Source organism: Harpia harpyja, chromosome 2 (genome assembly GCF_026419915.1).
Source record: "Harpia harpyja isolate bHarHar1 chromosome 2, bHarHar1 primary haplotype, whole genome shotgun sequence".
NCBI lineage: Eukaryota > Metazoa > Chordata > Aves > Accipitriformes > Accipitridae > Harpia > Harpia harpyja.
Genome location: NC_068941.1, coordinates 6,459,297 through 6,478,018, shown reverse-complemented (window position 1 = coordinate 6,478,018; position 18,722 = coordinate 6,459,297). Strand labels below are relative to the sequence as shown.

Here is an 18,722-nt window from a genome sequence, read left to right as displayed (position 1 = left end):
CCTAAGCTGGGGGCAGCAGAAACACCTGGTATCAGGCTGAAGTGCAGAGCTGGCCAGGGAACAAATCCATCTCATGATTGCATTCAAGGTTTCAAAAATCTGTTTTTGTTTCAATGAGGTATTAAAACAAACACTTTCAAATATTTCTATGAAATGGAATTGTGTTGAAACATCTGTTTTCTAGCTGAAGATAATTTTTATTACTCTCTCAGTTAGGATATGACCAGGGACTCTGTTCTAGATCCTTCCAATTAAATATTTTGTTAATATCTCCACTATCTATTTCAGCCACACCATAACAGCCTAATCTGTGTACTGATGACAAAAGTATAGTAGATGAGGGGGGGAAGAGTGTTGAAGTGTTTAAGCCCTCCATCTACTGATGAGTGGGAAGAACAGCTGCAGCCTTCAAGAGAGGAATAAAAGGGATCACAGCCAGAAGCCTTTGACCTACCTCCAGCCAGTACTGGCTATCTTGTCCCTTTGTCCCCATCATTTTTCACTATCTCTGTCACTTGCATCTGCTCTAAATTAATCTAGCATTGTTGCCGACAGGGGAGCAAGTTTGGATGGCACCTCACCTTTCCTAAATAGATCTGCTTCCTCTGTTACTAAAAAAGGGAACTAAATAATGCATCTGTCTTCCAAAACACAGGAACTCACTGGCATTAGTGTATCAATGCTGTTTGATGATTTCTTGAGCATGCATTTAACGGAGGCTACCTTCTGCAAGACCACAAGCTACAATACCATCCCTCAGATTAAACATTTATTATTCTTTTGCCATTAACAGGTTCTTTTCTTCCTGATTGTAACTCTGTGAAAGACCATGAATTTAACTGACCTTTTCTTAAGGTTACTGCTCAGATATGTTTCATATGAAATACCCAGTAAGTCACAAAAAATTCTTTTTGTCTCTACTGTGTATATACCTACAAATAAACTACCTTAGACTCCCTTAAATGAAAAATTCCAAGAAAGATGCCATTTATTAAACTGTTCATTAAAAAATAATTTGGTTGATGCATGATTAAAGGATACTTCACATGCACGTCTTTCTCAGGAAGAAAGGAAATCTGAAATCAATACCTGTTTCAAGTTCTATTTCACAAGGGTTAATTTAATTCTTGGCAATGAAACTGAAAATTATTTCAGATTCAAAGAAAAGCAGGGCTAGGAAAGAAAGAACCAACTTGCAGTAAATGCAACCTTTGTCTGAGGTCTTGGGGTGAGACCTGAGCCTGTTGTCTTCTGAGCTCCTGAAAACATTCCACATGGGAAAGAAATATGAGGTATTGGGGTTCCAACCAGCGCCAAAAATATGAAAAATGAAGGTTCAGTGGAGGTACAAAAATGTATTTCACACTAAATATTTTTTCCACTTAAGTTCCACCTATAGGAGTAATTTGGCTTTATAAAAGTTTTTTCAAGGGGTCTATTTAGGGACTCACTGTTAAAACCAGGAATATGAACCTGTTTCGTTTTTATCACTGTTTTAGTTCAAGTAAAATAAAAAAAATGTGATTTTTCAGTTTTCTAAGATACCCAAATGAGATATTACATTATGATGAAAGTTATTTTGAAATATTAAAAAAATTGTTGCTAAGGGTTAAGAACCTATTAAGTAGTGAACTGAAGACTCTTGCTTTTTCTTATTGAGGAGTCTGAATTTTAAATTTCCATGGTTGTTTTTCCTATCCCCTCAGCTGCGGAAGTCTTTGGAGTCCAGTAGGGATTCTGAGGATAATTTATGAACATTTTGTCTTTGGTATTTCCTCAGAAGCAGAGAACATAATGTTAGAGAAAGCATTACTCCTGTGATCTATCAATTCATTCTAGCATAAGGAATACTATTAAACATTTCCCAGAGAAAACCAGATTTCAAAGTCCCTTAATTTGGACAAACTGTCATTGTGTCTTCTTGATGTCAAATCTGGTATAGGAGCTTGATTTCAAGAATGGTCTTTTGTGGATCCTGCTCAAAGAGTTGAAATTTGAGCTGGACAGAAAGAAAATCTCTAAAACTTTTTCCAATATGTAAATATTTTTTTAGTCTATTTCCAAACACTGATCCATGCAGCTCTTGTTGATGCTTCACAGCCAAGCCAAGTTCACATGGTGCTGGGCAGTTCCCCCTTGCCCTCAGGAAAAGGCATGGAGCCAATGGAAAGGAGAGAAGAAACCAGCAGCAAAATAAAATGCCATGCTTTCTTCTTCCCCTCCCCTAAATGGCCAATTTACAACATACAAGTACTTTTTAATGTTACCTCTACACATACACCATCCCTATTGCTTCACCTGGGAAGTGAAGGGTGGGAAGTGTCACAGCAGCAAACAGGACAAACCAGCATCTAAGATATGGTCCATATTTTACTGAAATACGAGAGAATTTCAGAATGCAAGAATATTACCAGAGTCTTTGCAGAAAGCAGTTTCACTGCGAGTTGTGCTGGACACACGATGCCCTCGTTGGCCTTGCAATGAGATAACCCAAGTGGAGGACAGAGTTTGGTCTTTGCCGTAGAATCAGAGAAGCACCAGAAAAAGTCCCTTTCCTGCTGGGGCACAGCAGTCACTCACCTGGATCGATCGCTCTCCTCCAACAGCATCACCTGTTGGGACTGTGCGACTGCCACAAGGCTTGAGGTTCTTGTCTGCATCACACAGTATTGTTGGCGTAGGCTGCAAAACGTTCCTTCTCAGGGGAGGGTGTAATAGGCAGATAGAGCATAGATGGATTTTCACATCCTAGCCTAAGCTCGGTAAAATGAAAAGGTTGGGGGCGGGGGGGGGGGGGGAACCACAACCAAACATAAAAAGGACTTTAATAAAATAGGGGGCATCTTTACAGGTCAAATTTCTATCTACAGCTCACTTCCAGAAAAAGATTGTTTCAGGTTAGGTTTCACATTTGTGTGCAGACGGGCACTCCCACTATAGAAAAGGATTAAGTCAAAATTTCCAGACCTGAGTTCCTAAACTTATAAATTAGATGTTAGGCCCCCATACCAGATTTCAAGGATTTGCAAGTAACTGCAAACAGAAGATACTGACATAACCGAAAGGCAGGTTACTTCTCTGGGTGCCCGAGTGTGACTCTACACAAGCCTGGGACTCTGGCACAGACAGCAGAGTACCTGGTGCCGATCCTCCCCTGCCCCAAGCCTTCCACTCCGGACAAGATGGTGCCAGTTATTTTGGCTGTAGTAAATGATGTTCAGTAAAGCAAGCTAAAAAGAAAAGAGATAGCCTAAGAGATGTCAGAAATTAATAACTTCTCAGATCTAGGTTCCAACCAGTTCAAAAAGCTTTTCTGCTGACAGTAGGTTCTTTTCAACACTAAGAATGAAATATTTATCTTTATCCTTTGAAGCTGTGCCATTCACACCAATAAATACACAAGAGTCCTGAAATGGATACTTACTAAAACAAAATGCCTGTTCAAAGTTAATATCTTTTTCTATTTCAAACCACATTGTACACAGAAATTCTTTGGAGCTTTTTAAAGACAAAAGCAAGAAAAATAGAGGAAAGGAAAAAAATTTTAAGCAATTCTGTTCCTATGCACCAAGCAATAATGTAAAATAGAAAAGTTATGTCAAAGTGAACCACTAAATGGGTATGCTTTCTGTAAACCAAGCCAATACAAATTTCATAAAACTTTCCTTGTTAGAGGTACAAACCATCCGTTAAAAAAATAACACTGTCATGCCATAATATTATCATTTGTGCTGCTCCAGCTGAACGTGAAGTTGCCTATTGCATTGAAACAACAATATCAGGTATCACAAAAATGTGTCTAGACTCCTGACAGCACACTCCCTGAAGGCAGCCTGACACTGGGAACTGAAGTCTTAATTATGGAGGTATTGCTGAGATATTGTTTTCTTCTGAGCATTAGGTTACGGGTGCATTTAAGTTATTAAATAGGCATCTATAAGAGTGAATATCAATTTACTATGGTTTCCTAACAAATATAATTAATCCTTGCATGCTGTGCTTATATTTGGAAATTTAACTTTGTCATTCAGGTTTTTACATGGCATTTAGGAACGGGTTAGCCATTGCAATAATTACTTTTGGGTGTCCTCACTTTTTGCTCAATAACTTCTAAATAGCCATGTATCAAAATAGTTAAGATGAAGATCAACAAACAAATCAAGACTTTTTAATAAATTCCCACAATGCTTTTATTGTCAAATTTCATAGTCAACAAATTTGTGAGCATCTGGCAGCTGCACGAATGACAAATCATGACACAAAGCCTTAGCTGATACCACATGAAGCTGATACTTCTGGGTATGATCAAGGTCACAGTGGTAATTTATCAAACATGTAACTCTAGTTATTTTCTGTTATATTTATATATTTGTATCCTTAACATAAAGGAAATGAATGCCAAGGTTATGCTTGAGCATGAAGGGTAGAGCATTTACAGGAACCACTCTCTACCTGCTTTCTAATTTCCAAAGAGGTCACAGGGGTCTACAGAGGTCTCCATCCTGTGACAAAAACTACCAACTCTTTGTTGTATTTATTTCATAAAATTTATATTTATGAAATTATCCTCTGTTCAGGTTGCTCACAGATATGTAGTGTTATTTTATTACCAGAATGAATGGTATCTGTACTCACCTGATCGATTCAATCTTATTTCAGAACTACAGTGACTTAGGGCCACGTTTTGAGAAGAGCCTGGTATCCAACAACTTTCATTAAAGCACCTAAACAAAAGCATTTTATGCAGTTCATGTAAGCACTGTAGCTATTCACTTTTAGAAATAACTTGAAAAAGACTCCACCTTGAATTCCACTCCCATGAATTCATTAACCAGTCATGAAAAGAAGAACACATCTAGAGATTTCCCACAACTCATCCTGAAGTTTTCTGCTCTTGTCTACTGCTGTCATTCCCTATTTATGCAAGGACAGAAGTGCCCTTCTGTACCTTAAGGCATTTAGTCATGTATCAAAGCCTTTTTTTTTTTTTTTTTTTTTAACCAAGAGAACTCCTGAAAGATACTGCCATGGGAATCAAAGTAGGGCGGCAGATAACTTGAAGTTGTATCATAATCAAAACATGTTCCAAGGCCACTATTCATAAGCTTGAAATTAAAAGGTACACTAAAATTTTTCAGAAAGAGCTGCAGACGATCCATTACCTCATTAGAGCCTAAAGCACTTGCACGCATTTGAATTCTGGATAACTGACCGTTGCATTCATTTCATTTTCAAATCCTTTCTAATTATTTTAAGAGTTTTTATAAGCTCCATAATTTCTGAAAGAACTATCTATAAATATATAAGCTAATATATGCTTTTAAAAAGAAAGGGGGGAAAAAATGTCCAAGAAAGTACAAAATTAATTCACAACTGAGTTTGAAAAGGTGTTAAACTATAGTAAGGAATACAGTGCAAAAGGAGTTTACTGTAGGTACTGGGGTCTAAAGATCAGTATTTCAAATACATACATGTGGAGTACTACACATGTTGTAAACTATCTACTTCCAGAGCAGTGTTTGTCTTAGAGTAACATAAGAAAAGGTTAATTCCTATTACGTTTGTGCAAGCAGCAGTTACAGAACAGATTTAACACGAGCAGCTTGAGAACAGCAAGTTTGAAGGGTTTTTCATTTCAGTTTCAGCTGTTTCTAAAACATGTTGTCAGCTGTCTGGGTTGTTGTGTTTTATTATGACTTTCTGATTTACCCCTTCAAGAGGAACTTATTACTTTTGCAAAAAATGCAATGACATGCCAGCTCTTTCCAGCAAGAGAAGACTGGAGCATGAACAGAAGAGGAAGCTATGAAAAATACATTTGAATTCAGCTGTTTTGTTATGCAAGGTCATACACACAAAGAACTAGCAATCACGTATCAGCTGCAGATCTGCAATACAAACAAGACGACAAGCGCTAAAGGGAAGATCCTTGTATTTATTAGCTCTGTTTTTAGGTCTCCCTCACAGCAAAAACACCCTTAAAACCAGGCTGAGCAGCTCAAGTGATAATTCTTGCCCCCCTGTTTTTCTACAGCAAACTAGCATCAAACTAGTTTCTGCATGCAGTTCTCCCATAAGAAGACAATTTACCATGGCTGGAAAGGTAAATGATTAAGTTGCTCAGCTATGGCTTGAAAATTTGCACTTAGAACTGAAGACCCTTGATATTAGGAAGAACCTCCTTCTGACATTTGAGTATAGGCAGTTGATTCAAAGTTTCTTTTTCATTATCTTAAATTATTTGTTCTCTGTCAGAGTACAGAGCCTTGAGGGACTCATTTGGACAAATGGGCCCCACTTTCAGAGAACAACAGGTCTTGTGCAGAGAAGTCACACTACCTATACCACCTGTGGTAGCAATGCTGAGATTTCAGCTTGAACACAGAGCCAGGTGGCTCAGCTTTTTGCATCCATACCCTTTGCAATGACTGAGCTGAATTACGAGCCGCTTCTACCTGCGCCGGTGTCCCTGCTTAGATCTAGTTCTCTCTTTCACTCCATATTCAAGCTAGAGTGAGAGCCACTGAAGACAGATTAAAGAAGCTGGGCTCAAGTGCCCAACTAAATCCCCTAGCTATCACCATCACTGACCTCAAAAAGCAACTAAATTATTTTCTGTGTCACCTTTATAAACTGTAGGATTTCTGTGATACCTAAACCAACTGGAAGAGTACAAATTCCTCACTCCAAATTTTTAAACAGATCAATAGATACTATCAAATCTCTTGACACAGAATAACACAAAAATTAATAGCAACTACGTGACCAGAGACATAATAGTGGGAATAAAATAGAGAATTTATTATTACCTTCAGTTTGAAGTTGTTTATTATTCAAACAATGTTCCAACATTTTTATAGTTGTTTTCTCTGGATATAAATGGAAGAGTACACATGCCATAGCTATTCAGACCCCCTGGTTATCAAGTAGAGAAGGAAGAAGAAAACTCAGGTCTATAATGGACATTATTTTAGAACAAGCATTTCCCCAGCTATTCCAAGGAATTATAAAGGTTGAGGATAATCGATGTCCTCAAGCACAGGTGAATTTCTGTGGACATGAAGGTAAATATAGCCTCAAAGGCAACTGGACAGCAGGCCACTAATCCTACCCTGTATGGATTTGTTTGATCGCAGCAGTGTGGAGAGCTACAAACAGAAATGCCCGAAGCCTACATTTCCCCACACCGGTGATGCGGTTTTCATGCACTGTGTAGGAAACTTAATAATGGGACCCCCTCCTACCCTCATCTCTTTGTCCATCCCCATGGCCCCTCCAGAGTTGCACTGTTCCGCAAAGCCACCACAACGGCTATCTTACTGTTTTAGTCCATCACAAAAGCCCAAGAGCGTTCACTTCACTTTCATACGTTCCCTTGCATGTTTTCTTTGTAGACTAAATTACCTGACAATTTATAATGTAAACTGGTGCAGAGAAACCTCTTTATCTGAAGTGTGTCAGGAGCCAATATCAATATCAAAGCCTAGAAGCCGTTGCAGTGTTTATATCTTATTAATGCTTTAGTAAGGTCTCCTAGAAAAAGCCTAAAAAATCAAACCCATATACCACAACACAAAAGGCTCATAGAAAAGACACAACAAGGGATTTCAACGTCAATTAATTTGCTTGCTAATTTACAATAAAATTGCCTACTGGAAGCAAGGAAAGGACACATCACAGACAGGTATATTACAAGTGCTATATTGAAATCTGTTGTTCATCGTTTGAAGTGATGGGACTAAGACCTTCTAGAGGGGCACATGTGGTTTAAGATACACACGATAAAGCAAAAGACAGTTTATCCTTCAGAAATATCTTTCTTTCTAAGCCAAAGAGCATTCTGCTACAAGGTCAGGTTTTGAAGAATGGGTGGTAAGCTCAGATGAGGACCAATCTTCCCAGACCCTCCAAGAACAGGATACTGGACCTTTATCACAAACCCCTCGTGATTCCTCTCCAAATGTCAGAGCCAGCATACAGTTACACCCAGATACTGAAGTGTAAATGTATGCCATGTTTCTACAGGATGACCTTCATTCTCCTACCCTGTGGTCAAGAGAGTACGGAGGACAGATCCCTGAAAAGTGAGACCTGACTTTTGCTACTTCACCATCTGTTAGTGGGATGAAAGAGTAACTCGATAAGCTTTCAAACAGTGGCCATCTGCAATTCAAGCCTGGCAGCACTATGAATGCATTAGCAAAGGTGTCTATTTGCAATTCAAACATCTTTTCAAAGCTTTTTTTTTTTCCCCCCCTAGAGATTGACCATGAAGGATTTATTTGCTGTTTGTTTTTTTTTTTCCTTAATTAGAAAGGTATCTCTGATCAAAAACAGGGAACAAAAATACTTTCTTCTGAAGCTTAGACTCAATATAATCAACTTACTCTATCAAATCTGAAAGTATCTTGTGTCAGAAGTCAGGATATGAAAATGAGAAAATTTTTGTTGGAGCTAGAATGGGAAAATAGTGTTAGTTTTTTAATTCTTTCTTCTACTATATTTTGCTTCTGATTAGATTTTAGTGTTGAAAATTAACTTAATTTGAACAAATACATCACCTTCCTGCTACAGGGAATTACTCCATGTAGTCATACAGATTGTAGAAGTGTTTATTTTTTGAAAGCAGTAAATCCAGATCAAGCAGGACAGCAGAGATTGGTTAACTTTAAATTTGATCTTTGAAAAATAGGATTTTTTAATTTTTTTTTTTTTTGAGGAACCTAGATGGTTTCACAGAACAAGTCTCTAAAAATAAGTCTGTGTGAAATTTCATAGAGGGACTAAAAATCTCACAGTTACAAGGACAGAGATGAGAGCAAGTGAATATTCTTTTTCTCTGCCACTATCACAGTCAATCTAGAGCAAACATGAGAAAAAGAGTACCTAACGTGGCTAATTAATTATGGATTTCTACCATGACCTCTCCCTCGCACCAGGGAGCAGCAGCAGCACAGAAAAAGGAGGCAGTAACACACCACTCTGCCAGGTGGCAGCTTCCTCAGTGCCAGTTTTCTGCAGCAAAGAACTGTCTTGGTAGTGTCTCAGATCACTAGCTTGCTGACTCTCAAAAAAATACCAGAGGAAGCAACAGAATTCCTTCCTGGTATGTTCAGATAATCTCTCTTTTGAATAATACCTCCTTTATTTCCAGTGGAGAAATTCTAGTCAAATACACCCAAGTATGACACTTGACTGGGAACATAATGCACGGGCCAAGTCTCTCCCCTCGTCCTTTTACAGATCTGCTGCAGAGCTTTAGCTCATGACAGTACTTGGTGGTCTCAGGTGAATAATTCCCTCATCCAGTACTTGGTTTGATGGGCAAAAGAGATTTTTTTTAACAAGTCCTGGCAGAAGATCTGGTTAAGAGATTAGGCATCTCCTGGCAATCAAAGTAGAAACTTGTTAAACAAAACCCAGTGCATAATAATCATTGGCCTTAATCAGTGACTTCAACAAGGAAAGAAAATATTTTAAGAAACAGGCAAAACAGTTGTGGGTAATTTATAAAAGACCGCATTCAGTGATAAAGCAGAAAGGGAGAAACATGCTTGTTTATTATACATTCACATGAGAAACACTTCCTTTGGTAAGAAAGCCCATATTAATACATGTTAGAGGGGTGAAAATGGAGAGCTTGAGCTCATTACACCAACCAAATTTTGAAATAGCCTTAGCTCAGTGGTTTGTACGGACACTGCATGCTCCCCTCATCTCAAGTCATCTGAAATTTGCAGACAATTGAAGGCTGGAAGGATGGAGGGAACAGCACTGCTCTTATACATTTAGTTTGTGGAATGAGTAGAACTGAAAATGAATACTGATATATTTGTTTGTTTGTTTTTTAAGGCATGTACCTATTTATCTGGTCCTGAAGAAACATCAGGGAGGATCTTTTGGTTAGAAAAATAGGCTAGAACTCAAGCAGCTTTTCAGTCTGCAGTAGATACAGAAACAAATTTGATCAAATTACTCTTTTTAGAATATTACACAGGATACCTTTTACTTTTGTCAGCTGCGTATATTATAATCAGTTTACCTAAAGCTTGTCTTTTAGTACGTATAAAGTCTCACGAAAAGAAGCTTCCCTCCTTCCCACAGATATGGTTGCATCCCCTAGTGTTTACATCAAGGCTAGCAATATCATCTAGATTAAACTGGAAATAAGAAAAAGAGTCTTGAAAAGATGCAAGCCTATCATTCCAAATTATAAACAGTCTCTAATTAAGGGAAACATTCCCTTATGAGTAGATTATTGCATATGATCTTACAATTGCATTTCCTACACTTTTCAGAAGCATTTGCTACTTGTCTCCACTATCTATGGTAACATACCACTGATCTAATTCAGCACAACAATACACTTATTTCACTGTAAATATACTAAGTAATCCTCTACATTTTCATTAGGCAGGTAAGAATAACTGACTTTTTTTGCAGAAAGGTTCATTGCAGTTCATTTACCTAAAGCAACACTAATTTTACTGTGACAGGCAAAGATTGTACTCCCTTGGCACCAGGGAGTACATGGTGCCAGCCTTGTTCCTGCTCTGCAGAGTCTTGCTGACTGATTAGCATTAGGCAACTTCAGCAAGTCTCAGAGGTTTTACTAAATTTCAGATATATTCATATTTCCTTGGCCAAGGGATTAGCTCATTCTCTGGAGGTTCCCAATTTTAGATGGCTCTGAAACACTTCTAAAATATTCTCCAAGAAAAGCAGGGCTGTCACTCAGAGAGGAAAGTTTTGAGGTGCATGGAGCATTACTGAGCTGAGGAACACCTGTGTTTCCACATAGCAAACAGCACACCACAGTATGGCAAGCATTTCATATTGGAATAATGTTTAGCTAAATTCATTCTGCTAAGGTAAAGAGTTGTGGCTACCTCAAACACCTTGAATGTTTTGCTGCCATGGTAGTATCTGTCTTTTCAATAAATCAAGCAAATCTTTATAGGATGCTATTTGCACACCTGTTATGGGCTAGAAGCAGCTTTCCACATAAGTCAGATAATTGAAAAACCCAAGTGTGAGAACATGTCAAAGACTTTCAGTGTTTTCTGTTGCTAGCTAAAGTCTCTTCTGATGAAATCATTGAATTGTAGGGGCAGATTCCTATGACATCCAAGGTCTCTCAATCAATTAACAATTGGGTCTAAGAATTCCAGTTTTCACAGGTAAACTAAGAAGGTTATCCAAATTGTACTTGTATACACACACATGCAGGCAGACACACAAAGTTTGAGTATTTGGGTGCATGAACTCAGATTTAGAAAGGAAAAGAATGACAAACAGCTTCACCTTTTGGTTATTTAGACCTCTGGACTGCCTGAAATCTTTGGTCCCCCCAGGGAGGAGAGAAACAATTCCTCAGCATTAGTCCACAAAAACATGATTTAAAATCACAGCCAAAACATGAAATGAAGTAAACCCACATGGAAGAGCAATTAGAAGTTTGTTAATTTATTGTCAAACACACACCATGCCTCTGCTTCCCTTCTTCAGGCATCAGAAGCAGAAGTACCAAAATAGAGTGAGAGGCACTTCTTCCACTATTCCTTTCCTGTCTGAAACCAGGAAACACTGGAAGTCTCACAGGAAAGACCTTTTCCAACAGCAGACCTTTAGGTATGCTTCAAATAAGTGGAGAGTTTTGGATAATTGTCTGTCCCTTGGCCAGATTTCCCTAGCTATTCATTGAACTACACTATTTGTTTCTGATCACTGATGAATACATAGAGTTTATTTTGGCTTTCATCTAGGTAAACATTTCGTCCATTTTCTCTAAACTTCTCAGAAGCCACAATATTCAGAAGTGTTTAAGAAACTGAGGAGCCTGTGACTCCTGAAAATGGCACCTAGGCATTTGAAATTGTTTTTTGGGTTTGTTTTGTTTGGGTTTGTTTGTTTTTAATGAAAAGCCTAGGCACCCAAAGACTAGCTTTTAAACATTTTTAGCTCTTCTGTATGCAGATCAGTGCCTACTGTGGTTTTCAGAAAATAGCTAGGACTCTAAACTCCTTCAGAAATGTTCTTCTTAGTGGCTAATTTGTTCTGAAGTCATAAGGAAATCTTCTGGAAAGTTATTTATATCAATAGCTATCACACCACTGAAGTCATCCGATCTAATCACCCCCAGAGAGTTGCAACAATGGGAATTATAAATAGCAAAAATATCCTGGATATCGCCTCCACTATTTTAAAAACACTAGTCATACAGGCTAGTAACCAAGAAGAAATCTCAGGACATGATCCCTCAGTTCAAATATCAGAATACATGCACATTTGTCAGTGCCAAGTGGTGTTCCTCAGGACCAGATGCTTTTTTTCCTGAGCAAAACCCATTGAATGCAACAGACAAAGGTGTCATGATAGTCCATATAGCCTCTGTCTGGCCCCTGGTTTCTCTCTCATCCTCATATACATAGGAGCAGCTAAAGGGATAACTAACTGTGTTGGTAGATGGCCTGGGAATGCAATAGATGAGACAAGCTAACAAAAAGCATTATCCTAGCTTCTGAATAAAAGGAAGATTGCATTCAGGTAGTTGTTTATTCTGAGTCCATTTGTAGATGAATTAAATTTTGTCATCATCTTCATTGCAACTTAAAGGTGTCCAGAATAGACTGACTTCAACAAGGTCTCTAGGCTTCGGTTATAACTTAGTCCCCCATTGAGTTCAAATCTAAAGTGCTTTAGATTGTAGAATATGCATTGTTCCATAAGCATATTTTTAATTCTTTGGTGACATTACACACTTGTCCTCTCTGATGAGTACTGCCTGAGAAAAGCTGGGATGTCTTAGCCCCTTTTTACTATTTAGGTTTTGCAGTCTTCAGCAACTCATCCAAAGCCAGCTAAAAGCAACCAAAGATCTCCCTACACGTAGTTCCTCAGCGAACCATATTATATAATATTTCTAATGCTGACAAAAATAGGAGTGGTTAGTCAGATGACATTGAGGTAGACCTAACTCCATAGTGTGTTAAAAAATGATTACTAACATCACTTCTGAGAGTATGATCAAAGTCATTATACATGAAACTAAGAAAGCATGCAACACAACTTAGAACGCCAGAAAATATTTTGCAGCACTTGCAAAACATGACCACTATTCTGTAATGGATGACATTTTGGGGTTTTTTGGTTGTGGGGTTTTTGGGGGTTTTGTGGGTTTGTTTTTTTTTTTTCCTTTAGTGAAAGTGAAGAAGGAAATTTTTTTTTTATAGTTTAATAACCGCACACAAATTGGCTACATGCTGGGAAGCATCCTGGAAAAAGTTAAGCAAAATTACAAATTTAAAAGTGTTGATCACACTTTCCAGAATTTCTTTTCTGTATCTTTAAAAAAAATATATGATCTACAAACATTTTTTTCACAACTTCCCATAGCATCCAGGTAGCTAATAAATAAATGCTACCCGCGCTATATTCAATTCCACCACTGAAACCCACTTATGTCCTATAGCATCTAGTTCTGTTCAAGGTCCTTGTCTGCCTACCAAGGTATCTTTTGTTAGAAAGAAACAGAATGGACATATCTTCACCCTTCCCTTTAGTCTTTACGTGACTTTTAAAAGGTGAGCACACTGTGATACTGACAGTTCAGTCTGACTAATTATTTAATTACATACCTTAGTTTTCAAACATGTCAAACTTCAACCAGTCAGGTTGAAATTTCTTCTTCTTGGACTCTGGATTTTTTTTTTTTTAAAGTTTGATAGAAAATAGTTCAGCCATTTTTGGAACAAACTTAGTGAAGGATGGTTTTGCCAACATTCATATTTTTCATCTGTTTTCTGAAGAGCCATGATGATTTATAACGGGAGCTTGAAATCTGGCACCGAGACAACCCTGAAGTTAGAACGGTATCTTTTTTGTCCCCAGGAAAATCCATCCTTGATCAGCTGGGTTAAGAGTTACAGAAAAATCCCAGTTGGTTTTTATAAAACAGAAACTTTACATCTTGATTTTCTGAATGTTTCAACAGGAACATGCAAACTCTGAAGCCTGCTGAGCCTCTTGTCCTGACCAGGTACTATACATCTGAAGGTACAGCTCAGGACAGCTTTATCTTGATCAGAACCGTGTTGTTTTCTTACAGTAAAACTATGAGATCAACAGGAAAAAAGTGTAATAGAAAAGTTAACAAGAAAGAAAAAGCTAATTAGAAATTAGTCGGGTATTAAACACTGTAAGACAGCATTAGAGCCTTTTAAGCTCAGCCTGTATAATAATTTCCCTACAATTTAAGGGCTTGTTCTTCAGTTGTTGCAACTCAGCTCTATTAATATCAGTGGAGTCACATTAGTTTGCCCTGACTAATATTCTTTAGTTAAGCAGCCAAGCAAAGAAAATCACTTTGGCTGTGCTTTTAACGTCATTCCCAAATATCTGAAAGGCTCCTTCAGTACAAAAAAACCCCAAACACAGGACCCCGATGTAGGGCACAGCCCTGAACTAGCTGCACATTCCAAATGGTGGGTCAACAGGAGTTTCACAAGGGTACCCTAGGTCACTGCTTCCTCACAGCAACTTCAGAGGGAGGGGAAAAAAGGGTTTGAAAAACATTCCAGATATCAGCAGAGTTTTTTAGCCGTGCAGATGCAGAAGTCACTGAAGTGTCCAGAGGGACAGCCTTAGCAAGCCTGTGACCTTCTATGACAAACTGGACCATGGCATTTCAGAAGGGATTTGGTCGGGATTGTTAAACACGTGCCAGAAAGAGAACTGTTTCTTGGATTTTTTCAATCAAGTAGCACTATATTTGGACTGGAAACAGCCTGTGGATGAGCAGGAATAGCCATTAGAAGGCAAGTGAAAAGTTTCAAGCAGATACTACAGTCAAGGAAGAAACAACTTGAACATATCTGGGCAAGTTTCCATACTGACTCAAGCAACACTTTTTCCCATGACATCAGATTCAAAACAAACAATATATTATAGTCCATATGTTGATTAAAGAAAACCCCAGCAGTGCAGAGGCATGCCCCAGCCTACTGAACACCAACTGAACAAAAGCTGGATTGCTTGCAAGCCTTGGAAATTAATCAAACAAATAAAAATCCCCAAGTTTTCAGGATAAGGAGCCTGGGTAAGACTTCTCAGCAAGATGAGGTTGTGAATACTGAGGTAAGATTGAAAACAAACTGCCTAGATAGAAGTTATACAGTTAAATTAAATGACAAGTACAATAAGTGAACAGTGCTTTGAATATGCAGCAGTCGTAAGGCTCAGAAAACCGTAAAGTTGGTTGTGGATAACGTGCTTAGAGAACCTGAAGTTCTCTACCTACCTGAACTCATATGGATTTGCATGAGAAATTTGGACTGCAGAATGGTTTGCAGTCAGAGTTCAGAAGATCTTTTGGCAGATTAAACATGTTCCCAGTAAGATGATGCTGAGGATAAACATGCAAGAGAAATATATAAATGCTGTTTTCACAAGAATAATGCTGCTTTCTTAGAACTGACTGTATTTTAAGGGAAGAAAGCTAGAATGCAGTCCTCACAAGAGGCCAAGACAATCTATCAATCAAGAAAGTCAGTAAATCACACCATTTACCAACTTAAAATGACATGGTACATTTTAAAATTCAAAACAAAACCAAAACCATGTTCTACAGGAGGAAGAGGTACTTGCTAAGCATAGTATATTGATGCTGTTTATGAAAGAATTGGGAATTGCATGCTTACTTTAACATGGCCTAATAACAGTAATGCTTACTGCATACAGCTGAATTCACTGAGATACTTTATCAGACCTTGAATTATCTGATCAGTTGATCCTGTGTAATAAGAAAGAGGTGGCCACCATTGTTCTTTCTCACAGAATTTAGTAAGTCAAAATTAGAAAGGAACACTGTCAAATGAGGACAAATTTGACTAGGAGGATAAAGTAGACAGGTTGCTACATTTCAATTGTGTTTTAACAAAATGATCTATGTTCATAGGATTAATAGCCACAGCAAATCATGAAATAAAATGTTGTATTATTGTCACTGTAAGATTAAAGTAGAAGAACCTAGGTTTATAGCGGTATTAATGGAAAATAACATTTCTTTTGTTTGTACAGTACTGAACACATTCACAAAAAAACCCCAAGTACCTTGTTCATTAGCCAAACTTCTAAAAACTCAATTCACTTAGATTTTTTTTTTTTTCCTGTTTTAAATAATGGATACACTCAAAGGAGTTGTTTTCTAGTTCTGTACATCCACCTTCATTCCCTTATACTGTTTCCAAATGCTTCAATCCAGGAATGACTTTTGTTAGTGTCTAACTACACAGTGAAAGTATCAGCTAAAAAAAATACCTATGTAAGGAAATTTGGCAACCATAATTCTTTGCCATTTAATTTGGATCTCTGCAGCCATTTCCTTCAAGATAGATTCTTGACTATAGAGATATTTAGGTAACAGCAGACTTAATTAATCCCAGGCACTGTCAAGAAAAGAGGCATAGAAGCGTGCTGCTTCCAAGTAACAGCAATTCTCCCAAGACAGCTGCAACAGCAAGCTGTTATCTGTCAAGAAGATCCTCAAAATCCTTAGTATTAATGATTACCTCCCACATCTCTACATACTTTATTGTAGATCTGCCACAGTTATTTGGAACATACAATGTTTTCCAAGTTGAATATTACTGGCAACTGATGTGTGTTAACATCTGCATATTGGTCTTGCACTGATCTTCAGTGCCTAATTCCTAAGGGAAGATTTAACAGCTTTTTTCACATCTCTCTCAATTCTGCTTCGTAGGAAGTAATGGTGACATATTCACCAAATTTGTTGCATAAAGATCACAAGGATTTTGACAAGGAAGACTTTCACATCTTCAAGATTAGTTGGATTTTAAGTATGGTCTCTAGGTCCAATCTGAAACCACAGGTATAGAAATTAAGTACCTGCCATCATTCCATACTCACAAGCAAGTTACAACACAGGGTATAGTGCACATGAACAGTTCTTTACAACTCTAAAAAAATAAAATAGTAACACTGGGCATTTAACAGGTTACCTTAAGATACAGTTAACAGTAACTTGGTTTTCACTCATCAGTTTAAAAGTCTATCCTGTAGGTTCAAGAAATTCTAGAAGAAAAAAGTAGGGTAGGTCTGGTAGCCTTAACTAATCCTTATGAAGTCATTAATGCTAAGCTGAGGAAAGCAGATAGTTATCAGACTGCTCATATCAGGCATGTTAGCTATCTTTCAGCCCTTGCTCTTGATTTTAAGTTAAGGCTGTACATTCCCTGCAGTGTGCAGAAGGAAGAAGGGAGTGCAGTGAGGTATAACTGGGAAGAAACATTCTGAACCTGATGACAGGCACTTGTGTGTAAGACTAAGAAGTTATTTATGCTTTCAACAGTGCTACACATCTCATCTTTCGATGCCCAATTCCTAACATACAGGCAAAGGGTACATAGGTAGAGACAGACATGGTGCAGTATAAGATTGCACTTACTGCATTGCAGTGGGTAGCATTGTATCCATTCCATAAAACAAAACAAAACAAAAAAACAACCCAAAAACCAGCTACCTTTACAGAATAACACATGATTAAATAACTAGGATCAATAAAAAGCACTGATGTCACTATTGCAAACACTTTGTAAGAGCTTTTTCTTTATTCATATTTTAAACTCAGGCAAGTAACATCTGTTTATGTAACAGTGAGTCGTTTAAATCATTGCTTTTTTCATTAACTTAATAAGCACAAATTACCCTGTATCTGTTTCATTGGATGCATGTAAGACAACATCTCTGCAACTTTGTTTTGCTTTTAGTAGTCATGCCACCAGCAATTACAAACACTTCAGCTACACAGATCATAGTTTCCACATTTTACCTAACTGTTCTGTGAAACTTAGTGTTACATGCCAGCATTTTTTTTAATAGAAAACCCAGATATTTTCACATTTAGTCTCTTAGTATATTCTATACACATAATTGCTTTTAAGATAAATATTATTTTAGTATATGAAAAACAATTGAATGGCACAGTAGACTGTCATGAAGCGCTAGGCAAAAAGTGTTCTGCTGGACTGAACCAGCTGTCGAACATGTCTTTTCAAAAATCTTGAAAACCATGTTAACTGCTACATCTTAGTTTTCGTGTACCTCAGCAGTTCTTTGTTCTGGCTGGAAGTGTAAACTATGAAATGACTGTTCTTGCAGTATTCAGAGTTTGGCCATAGCCAAGAAGTCCTGGAATTGTAATACTGTATTCTTTGGGGTACATTCAATGTTAAACTAAATCTCCAAATGTTTCTTGGCTCACCCGCCATTAACTGGACCTTGAACTTACCATTTGTATTCAATGGCGGGGGGCTAGCACTGCCATCTGTTTTGACAAATGTTTTCCATTGCCTCTGCATAGCTGACAGAACATGAGGCATATTAAGAGAAGGTTAAGTTCTCTTTCTGAACCACCAAGAATTCCTTGAGTCCTCAGAAATCTCATCAGAACATAGCTAAGAAGCTAATTGTAAATCTGTTTGCAAAGGATTTTAGTTTGTCATGAGCTGCAGGTCTTAAAACCTTCCTAGATCCTTATCACTTGTTCTCTGAGCATCTGCCTACTCTTTATTCCTTTAGGTCAAAAATCTTTACTGAGTGGAAAACCATAGCTGCAGGCATTCTGAGGGAAAAAAAAAAAGCGCCAGTACCACTTCTACTTTTGTCTTCTGCACTTTGTTTTAAATACAGAGCACAAACAA

General features: G+C 37.8%; 1 protein-coding gene across 1 annotated transcript in view; it reads left to right on the top strand.

Moving 5' to 3' along the window:
* Positions 1-14,576: 14,576 nt before the first annotated feature.
* The window catches only part of PDE5A (phosphodiesterase 5A), a 141,099-nt gene continuing 136,953 nt past the window's right edge, over positions 14,577-18,722 (top strand). The window contains exon 1 of the mRNA XM_052814219.1: positions 14,577-15,135. The gene's annotated coding sequence lies outside the window, so the exon portion shown is untranslated. The remainder of the gene's footprint in view (positions 15,136-18,722) is intronic.